General features: G+C 38.4%; 1 protein-coding gene across 16 annotated transcripts in view; it reads right to left on the minus strand.

Annotated features, from left to right (window-relative positions):
- Nucleotides 1–13,931, minus strand: part of sox6 (SRY-box transcription factor 6) — a 630,558-nt gene that overhangs the window by 565,334 nt on the left and 51,293 nt on the right. For 4 of the 16 annotated variants that reach the window (XM_063061918.1, XM_063061915.1, XM_063061905.1 and 1 more), the window contains exon 2: nt 5,989–6,081. The exons of the other annotated variants lie outside the window; for them this stretch is intronic. The gene's annotated coding sequence lies outside the window, so the exon portion shown is untranslated. The remainder of the gene's footprint in view (nt 1–5,988; nt 6,082–13,931) is intronic. 16 annotated transcript variants of the gene reach the window in all.

A 13,931-nucleotide genomic window follows, 5' to 3' on the forward strand; every position in this document is an offset into this window, starting at 1 on the left:
GTAGTCATAACTCAAACATGAAGAAAAGCAGCATTAAGCAAAGTGCAGGAGGGCCAGTCGATCTCATCACAAACCACCGTGCTCCCCAGAAAAAGATGGAAAATAGAAACAAAGTTCAAAAATGATTTTAGGAAGGAGAAAGAGAAGAAATTAAACATTCTGAGACAAAAGGTAAATAATTGATGTAATTGAACGTCAAAACACAAATTCTGGATGGGGTTTAGGTCACTCGACCTTCTTACAACAGGTGAGAATTTAAAACTTGCATTTGTGTCATGAAACATTTCCTTAGTTATCACTTGATTCATAGATTGGTAGCCTGCAGAGTTTCTGTTTGTAACTTTAGCCAGAACTATTCCAGATAAAGTATTAGTCTAATGCCTTGGCAAATAAAACCAAGACCTATTCTAAGCAGCAACACAAAATTGTTCTGGCCAATTTATGCTTAGCTCACTAAACTAGTCTGTCAAAAACAAATTCTCTCCTTGTTGTTTTTAATACATTAGCTTAAAAGCAGAGTGAAAAGAGCAAATAATTGCTGAAGAGCCACTGTAAAAATATGTTTAGTGACATCATTTCATTCAGGTTCCATCCCCCTGTGGGTATGCTTCAGCACTGCCAGAGTTAATAACTTCACAGTGTAGACATTTTTTAAATGTTTAAATTAAATGGCAGTGTCGTCTCCTGTTACATGCATTCACACAGTACCAAACTACGTCAAAATTTAGGATAGGAACTTTTGAGTAATAACCACATTGAATCTTTTTATGGGTTCTGAATTGTCAGCCAATTCCTGATCACAATAACATATCTACTCCCAAATCCCACTGGATTCATGTTATAGCACTGCAAATTAGATAAATTATGCACTCCTTTGCCCAAACTTCCAGAATAACTCAATGATGTCTACGTATCAGCAGCAGTTTTCAATATTTTTTCAAGGTTTGAACATTTACCTAAAAAAATAGATATCTTAATACAGGTGAGAGTAATACCTCCTTCTCAACATATGTCTTCCTGTCTACCAAAGTATAAAAAACCACCACTTTGGGAACCATTCCCAGCATTATTGTTGTGTTTTAATAAGCTTCACACCTATCATTTTTCTTCCTAGCAAAATTAAACTTAATGGAGTGTAGCACTAAGGATAATACTCAAGTCTAAATGTAGGAGGAAACTATAACTGAAAGAATTTTAGCTGACTATAATAAAATTGCATCAAAATTGCATTACTAATGACTCCTTCAACTGACACCTGGTAAAAACTAGGAAAGAGCAAAAACTCATTACATTTTCATACAGACGAGAAAAGTCAGGAGACTCTTTGTAATGTGCGTTGTTTTACGATACTAAGATGTCTACCACTCTAATTTCAGACAATACATCCGAGCAACAAGAAAAGTCTGGCACATCAAAATTAGGTAGCTGAATTTTGAGTCACTCCATTTGAAAAACAAAAGTCCTTTACAATATTATGAAAAATAACATTATACCCTCTGCACAGTCACATTTGGAGCTTAGATGATACCATCTCTGAAGCTCAAACTTCTTAAGATCTGCAGAAAGGAAGATATTAATGTTTAGATCAACCATTTGTTTTATTCTTAGCAAGCATTGATGAGCACTAAAAAATGGAGCAGAAAAGATTGGCCATGCTTGATAAGCAATATTGAGAGCATGAATTGTAAAGTTTTTAAAAGTGAGACTGTAGGTTATAGAATAAGTTCGTGGCTGAGGTAAGTGAAGTTGTCCACACTGGTTCAGGAGCCTGATGATTGTAGGGCTGATTTAAGGCTCCCATTCCTCCTGCCAAATGGTAGGAGGTACTGGAAGTGAGAAGAGATCCTGACATGGATAATGGGGGTTTTTGATGATGGATGCTTTTTTCTTTTGGAAATGGTGAGGAGGGTTTTGCCTGTATTGGACCATTTTCTGTAGAATTTTCCACTCCTGGGCATTGCTGTTCCCATATCAGGCTGTGGTGTAGGATACTCTCTGCTTTGCACAATAGAAGTTGTCAGTAGTAATGTCTAGCTTGGTAAGACAACTGATGCAATTTTATTATAGTCAGCTAAAATTGTGATAATTTTTCCTGTACCATCTCTGGTTGAGATTGGCAATATTAATAATAAGGGTACTTTGCAACTACAGGCTGAGGCTTACAATCTCATCTCCTGCAAAATTCACTAGAGAACTTAATCTGATGATTCTGGGCAAGATTTTAACATAGGCACAAGTATACCAACCTGGTGTTCTCCACAAAAGGTATTATTGATAAACAGAAGTAATCGTGAGACTTTTCACCATGCTGGTCTGCTATTGTCACAAATGTTCTCATTCACCTCAGACCAAAATAGTTGAGTATTCAGTCAATTAATGAAAAAAAGAGTCAGACAGAGGAAGTATTTTGAATGTATTTTACATTTACTGGTTTCCCCGGCTGCTGCCATGACTCACTCCCCTCTATAATGTGTGCAATTCACACTGAATTTCTAGACACACACCCACTCCATGTGTATGTAATGATGTCTCATTTAGAATAAGTACAGATGTTCTTGAATAATTGACTCCAGAAAATTAGGACCATTATTTTCGCTCTTTCTAACACATTGAAAACTTAGGTTTTCAATATTCAACAAATTGCTTTCATACACAATACACTTAAAATAAAACCACTTCTCATTGCCATAAATCCATTACCAATTCCACTTGTAGCTTCTTCACTTCTAATGTGATCACACAAGCTCAATTGTTTTGCAACCCTGTGCAGTCATTTTGTACCCAAGGTGAATTATTCATTGCATTTTAGTCAAACAGGTTAATACAAAATTTAAAAATTGTCGTTGTACAAAACTTACTCTACATTCCTTTAACCAATGAAGTCAGTTAGATTTTATTGATTGGTTAATTTGCACTGATACATTTCAAACAAAGAAGTACTGGGGTGAGAAGGTCATTTGAGTTGGAGGGGTAGTTAATAGACGGATTTGTGCATGAGGGGTCTTTGCGTGGGGAAGAAGAGTGATTAGATGTTAAATTAAATATTTGATTTAAGTGATTTGAAGAGAAGTCAGACAAAATTTTGAACCACAAAGAAATTGTTTCCACTGATAGCATACTGGTTAAGAGGATCACATTAATTCATTTGTGCATTATTTTAATATAGTCATTAACCTACTTATTTCTAAAATGCTTGAGAATTGTGTTAATCTAATGTACAAACGGTACTTTCCACCTAACGTCTTAACCTGTTCACTACCAGCGTGAATTAATTTTAAAGGTTATAGCGTGTATGTTTCTATGTACCTGCAGATTACAAGATTGAGGGATATGGTGAGAGGACAATAAAATTGTTGATTAAAATAGATGTGTGTCTTGGAGCTTTTATCCCTGCATTTCTAAATCTTACTGATTGGTTGAATGATGATCAGTGCTGAACTACAAGACAGCATTAGTAATATAGTATTATATTCAGTATAAGCTTTGGCCTACTATAATTTTTTAAAACAGCATGTTTTATCAGAACTACAGACAAAAATATGTGAATATATATACCAAAGCAAGCCTTCTGCTACGATATACAAAGGATCTACCAGCAGGTGTACCCTTAACTGGGCCAATCTAAAACAGAGGCCTTCCACCCAGCTGAGTCCAAGCTCTGGGTCTTTTGCATTGAGCCAGAGGACTCATAATGCAGCTTTGTTGGACAGCTTGGATCTCCAAAAAAAAAAAATCCTTCTAAATTTATACAAGATTAAACTGGAATAGATACCGTGAACCTTTCGAATCAATGGAAGAATTTGGCTGCTGGGATAAAAGTGAAACTTTTTTTTGTTAGTATTATTTTTTTAACTTGAGTGTGAATTTACTCTTTAAACCTTATTTCATTTAGACAATATATGTTTCTAAGTTTACATCAGGACCTGACTGCCGATGCATGGTTGTTAATACCAGAGACATTGCATTCATTTGAAGTGAAAGGTTTGATGCCCAGCATGTAGATGACCTGAAAGACTGGAGGACAACTTCACTGCTGTCAATAATATTTCTGTCATTACAGCCAATCATTCCCTTTGGATGAGGCCCTGCATTGTGTTCATATATAAAGAGAAAACAGTCCTATGGAACACTGATTGCTGGAACACATCAGAAAAGAAGTGTAGTCTAGGTGACTGCTGACTTGAATTTAAGAAACAGCTGCCCCTAAAAGCTGCAAATAAGTGAAGCACCACTGCAAACCAACAATGAACACAAGAGATCTACAGGCGCTGGAAATCCAAAGCAACACACACAAAAAATGCTGGAGGAACTCGGCAGGTCAGGCAGAATCTGTGGAAATGAATTGACAATCGATGTTTCGGGCCAAGACCCTTCTTCATGACTGGAAAGGAAGGGGGAAGACAACAGAATAAAAAAGGTGCGGGGAGGGGAAGGAGGGTAGCTGGAAGGTGATGGGCAAAGCCAGGTGGGTTGGAAAGATAAAGGTCTTGAGAAGAAGGAATTTGATAGGAGGAGAGTGGGCCTCAGGAGAAAGGGAAGGAGTAGGGGTTCCGGTTGGAGGTAATAGGCAGGTGAGAAGAGGTAAGGAGCCAAAGTGGGGTATAGAAAAAGAAGGATGGGGAGAGTAATTTTTTTCTACCAGAAGGAGAAATCAAAGTTCATGCCATGAGGTTGGGGGCTACACAGATAAAATATAAGGTGCTGCTCCTCCACCTTGAGGGTGGCCTCATTATGGCACAAGAGGAGGCCAAGGACTGACATGTCAGAACGGAAATAAGAATCAGAATTAAAATGTTCGGCCCCTGGGAAGTTCCACTTTTTGGCGAATGGAGTGGAGGTGCTCGACAAAGCAGTCCCCCAATTTACAATGGGTCTCACCAATGTAACGGAGGCCCATCGAGAACTCAATGGATGACCTCAGCAGACTCACGGATAAAATGTTACCTCACCTGGAGGGACTGTCTTGGGCCCGTAATGGAGGTGAGGGAGGAGGTGAATGGGCAGGTGTAGCCCTTTGTCTGTTTGTAATAGTTGCATTTCCATTGTGCTCCTGCTGTTACAAAAAACCCTACCTTAAAGAACTTCACAAAGTAATGTAGGTAGGCAGAAGAGGAAGGGGTAGGGGGCAAAGTAAATCAGTGCTTGGAAGGAGAACTACAGAAAGTTTATAGGGAAACAGGAAAAATAGACATTCAGAAAGGAAGTATTGGAAACAGAGCCAAAATGAAAGTGTCCATCAATGGAATGAAGGTTGTGGTAAAGCTTACTGAGGACTGTAGGGATGGATGATACAAAAGAATGCAGGAACACCATGGAAAGAACTGAAAATTAACAGAAAGACGTGGCAGTCAATTCTGTGGGACAGCGAAAATTCGTAGAGGATGTAGGTGTACAGGACGTATCAAAAAGAAATAAATGTAAAGAAAGGTAACAGTGATATCAGGTCGTGCCAGTGAGCTGTTTTAACTCCAGTTTCATTACTAGCAGAGGAATTTGAGATAAGCAGATAGCTGAGCAACTCACTTAAATCCTAGTTATTAACACATGAAAGTAAGTTTAAACAGATTGTGTGGGGGCAGTAAAATGGACTGAAAGTAAGTACCTGATACTACATTTTGCAATGCCCTTTCCCCACAAAACTCTTGCTTTGGCTTTAACGAGCAATAAGTTAGGGGAATGGAATAAATTCTCCAATTTTTAAAATACTATGTATAGGTATTGTGATGTATAAATGGACCATAGTCTTTAAAAAATTATCATTATTCTAATAATCTGACCCAATTGTAAAGTTGTTGCTGGAATTGATCTCTGCATTTGGGAGGAAAGAGAAATCAATTAGGATGACTATTTCTGCATGTTATTCATTGATACTAGGAAGTAACTACTTGCACACAAAAGTCAAAGTCACATTGAGTTAGACTGCAATACTTCACATGACCAAATGGCTTACTGACATCTTAGGCTTAAAAATGAAATTAGACAAGTTACCTTCCCTCTAGCAGTATTCATACAAATGTTTTTTTTCAGCAGGTTTCAGTGGATAGCAAACTGGATCAGGAATCCTGACTGATGTTTCCTCCCCTTGGAAGACATGAAAAAAAACATCTGTAGGAGAGCTATTTTTCCAACCAGACTGAATTCAGCTAACTGGCTACTAGACTTTGCTGGCATTTATAGATCAACTATACACTGAATAAAGTGTTTGCCAACTGACCATTTATTTAAGGCAACGCCTCTTTTAATATCAATGGCACATAGTACATTTAAAAAGCTTTGTTCTGCCAAATAGTATAGAACACGTTAAGATTGTTACAAATTATTATATAAGAGTGCAAATATATTATTTTCTGTCATTCGTACAAGTAACTCATTGCCCATTTTCATTAAATTCATTTTAGTGTATATATTTGAAATTATGTTATAAACTTTCATGAAAATTCATTTATCTTGAGTCTGAAGAATAAGTCCTTAAAATAACAATATTAAATATTAATGAACTCTCTTGGGAATTCAGAACATTCACCAAATATTTCAATAGGTGCAAAGACCAGGTTTTTTTTTCTCAAACCGACTATCCCACCACCATCTGTAAGGAGTTTATGACATTCTCCCCATGACCGCATAGGTTTCCTCCTCATGCCCCAGTTTCCTCCGACAGTCCAAAGTCATACGGGTTAGGATTAGTAAATCGTGGGCACACAAGGATGGTGTTGGAAGCATAGCAATGCAGGACGCAGACTGCCCTCAGCACTTCCTCATACTGTATCGGTCACTGACACAGACGGCACATTTCATTGTATGCTTTGATACTTTGATGCACATGTGACAAATAAAAAATAAATATCCAGCTAATTAGTCCCAAAATTACTATTATATTGTCTCCCTGCACCCACAGCCTCAGCCTGGAGGTAGATGTTGCAATTACAGCTCTTCCCAAATAAGCTCCTCAACACAAATGTTGATATTTTATCTCTGAGCATGGACAGTCAAGACCAATGGACAGATGGACAATGTTACAGTGGCACAACCCTATTCCCATCAATCATTGATCATACCTTCCAGCACGTACTACCAGATAATAAACAGAAATTTCAATACTGGATATTCCGCTCTTTGCCTGGCCATATTAATTTTGTCTTTTCACCAAGCCTGCTAATTTTTAGAATCAAAGAATCACAATATCAGGCAATGATTATGGTTCAGAAGGAGACCATTCAACCCATGTGTGTCAGCTCCTAATAGAACAATGCTGGTAATCTCATGGCCTTGCACTCTTCCCATGCCTATCTCAAATACCATCTCTTTCCCTTTCAAAAAACCCTTGCTGAATTCCAGTTCATGACTGTTATAACATAAACATGCTCTCCCTCACATACTTCTCATATCCCTTGCCCATTTGTTTTATCTGCTTCCCTCTGTTTACCTACATATGCCAGTCACATACCTTCATCAAATCTCCTCTAAGTTACCTTTACTGCAAGGAGAAAAAAAATCCATTTCCCCAAATCAATCTCTATAGCTGAAATCCCCTGCTCCTGGAACTATTCTAGAAACCTAGCCCAAGCCCTTTAGTAGATTTTCGCTTCTTTCCTAAAGTTGGGTCTTCTGAATTAGGCATAATAACCCAGTTGTGCCCAAACCGGTGTTTCACATAGGTTAAATATATCTTCCCTGCTTTTGGACACTGTGTCTTACCTTATGAATCCAAGGGTTTACTATGCCTACTAGTCACTCTTCAATATCCATGCAACTTCAAATATTTTTACACTTATATACTGTACTCAATTTCTTCAGTGCCCACATATCTATTCACTCCATGCCATTTAGTCCATATCTCTCTTTATCCTTTGTTTGGCAGTGTGTCTCTACACACCTGTCTATATTAAATTTTATCTACCACTTGTTCGTCCATTCAGACAACCCACAGACTGTAAAGAGATGTACAATGTTATTTTTCTTCCTGTTTACCACACCTCCAAGCTTTGTATCATTACTAATCTGCCAATTTTACACTGCATACCCATGTCTAAGTCATTATTATTTATCCAAGGAAAGCAGCTGACTATCATTGGCCCCTAGGAAACACCAACGTTTCCATTCTCTGCAATGAGAAACAATCTTTCACCTACACTCTCTACTCTTAACTGATAACCCAATTTGCTATCAATGCTGCTTTTGATTTTATTTTCCTGCATCTCAGCCTTCAGAGTAGTATTTTATCAAATACCTCTTAAGAATTCATGTAGATGCCTAGTGAATGTCCTTCGTCAAACTTTTCTGAAACATTATCAAAAATGTCATTCAGGTTAATCATACACAAATTGCATTCAACAATTCCTGTGCTAGCTGTGCTTTCTTAATTCAAATGTCTCCATGAGCCTGATCATTTTTCCCCCCGTTTATAATTTCTAAAAGCTTTCCCACAGCCAAGGTTTCTTTGCATCTTGTATTTACTGCTGGCCTGGCTGAGATAAGCTAGGGATCAATTCAGGAGCCTCCTGGTCTGTGCATCCTGATGGTAGATTGGGTAGGATTTTTGAACCATCTAGGCAGTTGTGGGGAACTTGAAATGCTTTTATTTCTTTGTAAGATTACCTGCAGCAGGGAGTCACTAAACTGTAGACTGTGCCGACCCATTAAAGCTTCTGCTTATTTCTTAGTCCTTATTTTAACCTGATCAGGTTGTGATGTTTTTATGACTTTCTGGCACTACTTTAAAACATAAACCTATTCTTGATTAGCCACATTTTGGCTAAAGATCAACATTTTACAATTTGTGACATTTGTGGGCTGAGATTTACTTGTATAATTGCTTCAACCTGGTGCAAGATGAGAAGGCCTTCAGAAGTTGCTGTCATTCAATGTTTTCGGCATCCTACATAATTTAGTACAGAGGGATGATTTGAAAAGGAAAAATGAAAGATGAAAAGAAACAAGGGGAGTGAAGAAAAGAGGCAGAACGAGACAAGTGGGAGGAGGGGATAGAAGGCAACAGATAAGACAAATATTATAAAATCTCAAAAATTCTCAAAATAAATTTGGCAATTACAATGAGTATATGATTTTAACGCATTTTTAAAAGATGAAATATTTGTTCAAATCTGCTAGAAAGTTTTAGTTCAATTTAATCAAAAATCAGCCAAACTAATGATCTTGTGTAAGCACCCTGAATAAGACATACAGGTAGGATCATTTGGAATTACATTTTAAACTAAATGACTGGTAATAAAACACTTACAGAGAATGAGCCTTATTCATAACCTTTGACCTTCAACCATCTTTAGCGGTGTGCAAAAGGTTGTGGGGGGGAAGGGAAGGAATGAGTCAGGGAAAGGTTAATCCTGTTACTGTGATTATCATCTTCTTTCTGCCAAGTGCAGATTATTTCTAAAATGTTGCATTTTCTTAAGTGTACAGAACTGTAATTTGTAAATTATATTTCTTTTACATTTTGTCCAGTATACCGCAGAGTCGGTGCTAACAAGGAACACTGCCAGGGCTTCAGGCTGTCTGAAGTAAATATTGGTAGCCCCCCTTTTTTTTAGCCTATTTGTGGGATATAATGATCAACCCAGTAGAGTTCTTGTTGTATTCATTTAGATCTCCCATTGACAAGGGCATATTTGGGACTTTAATGCATTTTTTTCCAGCTAGCTTCCAAGCATAAGGCAGCTGCTTAAGATGACTGTGGTGTGGCACACAATCCATTAATGATTCTCTTAATGGAGCAACTCCATGTGTTTCAGCAGCAGTCTCAGCGGCTCTTTAACACACAATGATCCAGACCCATTTGAAGCAGATTCAGTGTCAATGATTGGCAGAATGCCCTGAAAAGATCAGGTGGGAACTACCAGCCTAAGGTAACCTCTCAATTAAGGAGGCTGAACAAAGTGTACATTCAGGCTTCTGCTGCAACTGGCTACAACAGGTGGTTCAGCAGAAAGCTCTCTAACATAATATACACACTCACACTGTGCAATTCATAAAGAATATTTCCTTTTTATGAGACTCAAAACATTAGCCCAATGTGTTGGTAATAACTATCATCGTATTTGCATATTAATGTGCAAACTATTATTTCTCTGAAATGGTAATAATTCTGTTCATTTTCCACTTATCACTACTTTTCATCCTATCATTCCTGAAAATCTCTCAAAAGAGTTTCCACGATCATTATGAACATCACTTCAAAATCGCCAACCATTTTTCCAGAGTCAGAATCAATAGCAATCCTGGCAGATAGCACAACAGCGAGAATTTAGTGATAAACAAGCCAATCAAATTGTTACCCTGACAGCATTTTGTCCATTCCTACAGCTTGAAATTAGTGCTCTGTGCTAACTAGTGCTCTATAAGCTAACTGGAATGAGGTCACTGCAAAATTATCTCCAGAGGAAGCACTGGTATTAATGCTAAGAAATAAGACAAAATTGTGCTTTTGTACTTAGAACACAATGAATTGAAGAGAAGCATTTTACCCAATCGCTTCAGAGAATATATTCTCCATGATTTATTCAACCTTTTAGGAAAGCATTTTTTGAGGTTTTTTACATCATAATCTTCCACATGGATACTTACAGATTCCAATTTCAGTTTACATCAGAAGTAGAAGTATGAAAATTCAAAATAGGCCCTTGAGCCTGCACCGTCATCCAAAATGATTATGGGTGATATTATCCTTGGCTGCTATCCTGCCTCATTCACATTAACCTTTTACTTCTAAGCCTAAAATCTATCTTTCCAAGCAAAAAAATGTTGGAAACAGTATTTGTAGAAAAAGAAACCATTAACTCTGTTAGAACTGGGAAAGATGGAAAAATTTGTTAACTCTCTAGCAGAGAAGATGGAAGAAAAATGGGGAGAATAAATATCTCTAACTGGTGGGACCATGTGGGTTAATAGCAAGAATTAAAGCAATGGTTAGATGCACATTACGTTTCTTTAGTTTGGTTTCAAGCTATGAGCAATATTCCACTTGCTTTACCCATCCCTTTCCCACCTTGTTTACTATTGAAACTGCCTTTTGTTCCATTCTTTCTCAGTTTTAACAAAGTCCTAGGCCTGTAAAATTAACTGTTTTTCTTTCCACTGATGCCATGTGACCTGCTGAATGTTTCCAGCACCTTCTATTTTTATTTTTAGATTTGCAGTATCTGCAGTTTTACCTGTCTATTTGGGCCTTAAGTGAACTTACAGATTCAGAATCACAACTCACTGGGGTGGAGAATTCTAAAGATTCACAGACCTCTACGTTCTTCCACTTCTCAGTGTTAAAGTGGGCAACCCTTTTCATTCAGCATGTTCTTTAGCTCCAGATAGTTATGCACACTTATAAACCTAATCTATTAGCTTACTTTCAATGTTCATGACTTCTCTTTTACCATAACATATTGAATCCTGCATCTTAATCAACTTCATTTAATTACTCTTAATGGGAATCGGGTAGTGTCATAGATGAGGTGAGCCACATTTTTGTACTGGTGGTGGAGATTTCTCATTTGCCCTTGTAGAGATACAGTGGTTCCATAAAATAATTAACTTGTCTCTAACGTCTCCTATTGTTATTTATAAAGGTGCCAGTAGAATGTCTGAGGAATCTTTAAGATGCCAGAAGTTACATATATTGTGCTAAGCTGCTTTGTACAATCCATATTATTTCCCATGGTGTTCAGGAGTTGGGGAAAAGTTGATAATGATTCCTGGCAGCAGATTAAAATGGGTGATTGAAAATCTACACTCCATGTTACACTTCCAACATTTTTTATATCTACTGAACTCTCTAATCACCTATCACTAAACAGTCTCTGTTATTATTTCTTATGGCATGATCTGAACAAGGCAACCAGAGATTATTAGACTGAAATTTCACCTGTGATAACACATTTTCAGCTTCGTTTTCAAAGATTTTATTCTGAGACAATACAAAACTACAAACGTTGGTAAGTTGCTGTAGATACTAGAAATCTGAAAGGAAAACAGAAAATTTTGAAAACATATGGAGGTCTGGCAGTATCTGTAGGGAAAGAAAAAAATAATATTATTTATTTATTTGTTGGCATACAGCGAAGAATAGGCCCTTCTGGCCTTTCGAACCACACCACCCAGCAATCCCCCAATTTAATCCTAGCTTAATCACGGGACAATTTACACTACCCAATTAACCTACCAACCAGTACATCTTTGGACTGTGGAAGGAAACTGGAGCACCCAGAGGAAACCCACAGGTCACTGAACCCGCGTCACTGGTACTTTCAAGCATTGTGTAAATCGCTATGCTACTGTGCCCAATATCCTCTCAGGGTAAGTGATTGGGGGAAAGAACTCAAGGTTCTTTCAAGGTGAAGTATTTTGGTTGTTTCACTGAATATTACAAAAAAGGAGACAAACGTTGGTTCAGTTCAAAATTACAAGACCACTTTGTAACATCCGCTGAAAATAGTCTGCTCAGTGTTATTTTTGCAGGAGTTGTTTGATAGGAAATGTATATTATTTTGAAAGCTGCAAAGGAAATGTACAACAGTACTTTGCTGTGAGACATTAGACAAAGAGCCAGCTGCTACCTCACAGCTTTGTTTGGCTAACACTTTTGAGGGTTTTTCATTCTACATTTGACAATCTACAAGCTTAGTTCATGCATAAGTCAATGTTTTTGCCATTGTTGATGATATGTGGCCAAATCTGACGGTATGTAGACAAACCTTCAGGCTTCACAATATCCACAGTACTAGAAAATTAAGCTGCTAAACAAGGACTTTTTTCCCTTAAATAACAAAACAAGTACATGAAAATACAATATAAAATTCTCTTCTGCTCTTTTTGTCTTTCACATCATCTTGATGCGATATTTATTAAAACCATGATGCTATCTATCATGAACCCCCTAAGACCGACCAGGTGAGTTGCCATTTTGTCTGTTTGGCAATTGGGAAATGATTTTCAGAGTACAAAAAGCAAAAGTGATATAATCCTGGAGTGCCATCAAATAGCAACAGAAATGCATGATCAATCATGGCAGATCATATACCTCAATTTCATATTCACGGGATCGCCACATACACATCACTGCCTTTTCCATCCAGAAGTGTATCTGCTCCATCCTAAAAAATATTGTGAGCTAGTCTCCACCGTCTTCCATGGAAGTGAATTATCCAGGGTGACCACTTCAGAGTCAAATAGATGTCTCCTCATCTCTTGCCCTGTAACAGAGACTGACACCCCACATTTTCAATACTCCAGCCTGGAACTGGTCCATCTTCCATACTGTCTGTGTCACAATGGTGGGGCATTGGAAGCAAGGGTGGACCCAAATGCAAGACACATCTTGTGAGGTTAAGTAAATTGAGTTTATTGTTTGATACCAGGAGAGCAAAGCAGAAGTAGGAATAGCGAACTGGACAAGGACTCAATACTATGACTAGGCTGGGACAAGGGTCTGGGCTTGGACTCGGAATAGGATCCCAGAACTAGAGGCTACATGAAGAGGCTATGATATGGACTCCGAGCCAAAGACTGGGCAAGGACCCAGTACCTGGGTCTTGCCTCGGGCTCGGACCCCAGAACCAGGCGTGGACATGACATTGGCTAGGGAGAGAAGGAACATGGAAAAACAGAGCCTCGGTCTCGGGAGAGCAGGTACATGGAACCATGAACACATACACAGAACACAGAGTCGGCACCCCTCCTTGGGTACAGGACATAGGGCCGGGACTCACACACAGAACAGAGAGCCGGGACCCCTCCTTGGGTACAGAACATAGGGCCGGGACTCATGACCCCCGCAGGGCAACGGCAAGACGGCCTGACTTACCCCATGGAGGCCAGGACAAGACAAGACAAAACATCACCCCCCGCGGGGCAACGGCAAGACGGCCTGACTTACCCCATGGAGGCGAGGACAAGACAAGACAAAACATCACCCCCCGCGGGGCAAT

The sequence above is a fragment of the Mobula hypostoma genome, chromosome 11 (genome assembly GCF_963921235.1).
Source record: "Mobula hypostoma chromosome 11, sMobHyp1.1, whole genome shotgun sequence".
In the NCBI taxonomy this organism is placed as follows: domain Eukaryota; kingdom Metazoa; phylum Chordata; class Chondrichthyes; order Myliobatiformes; family Myliobatidae; genus Mobula; species Mobula hypostoma.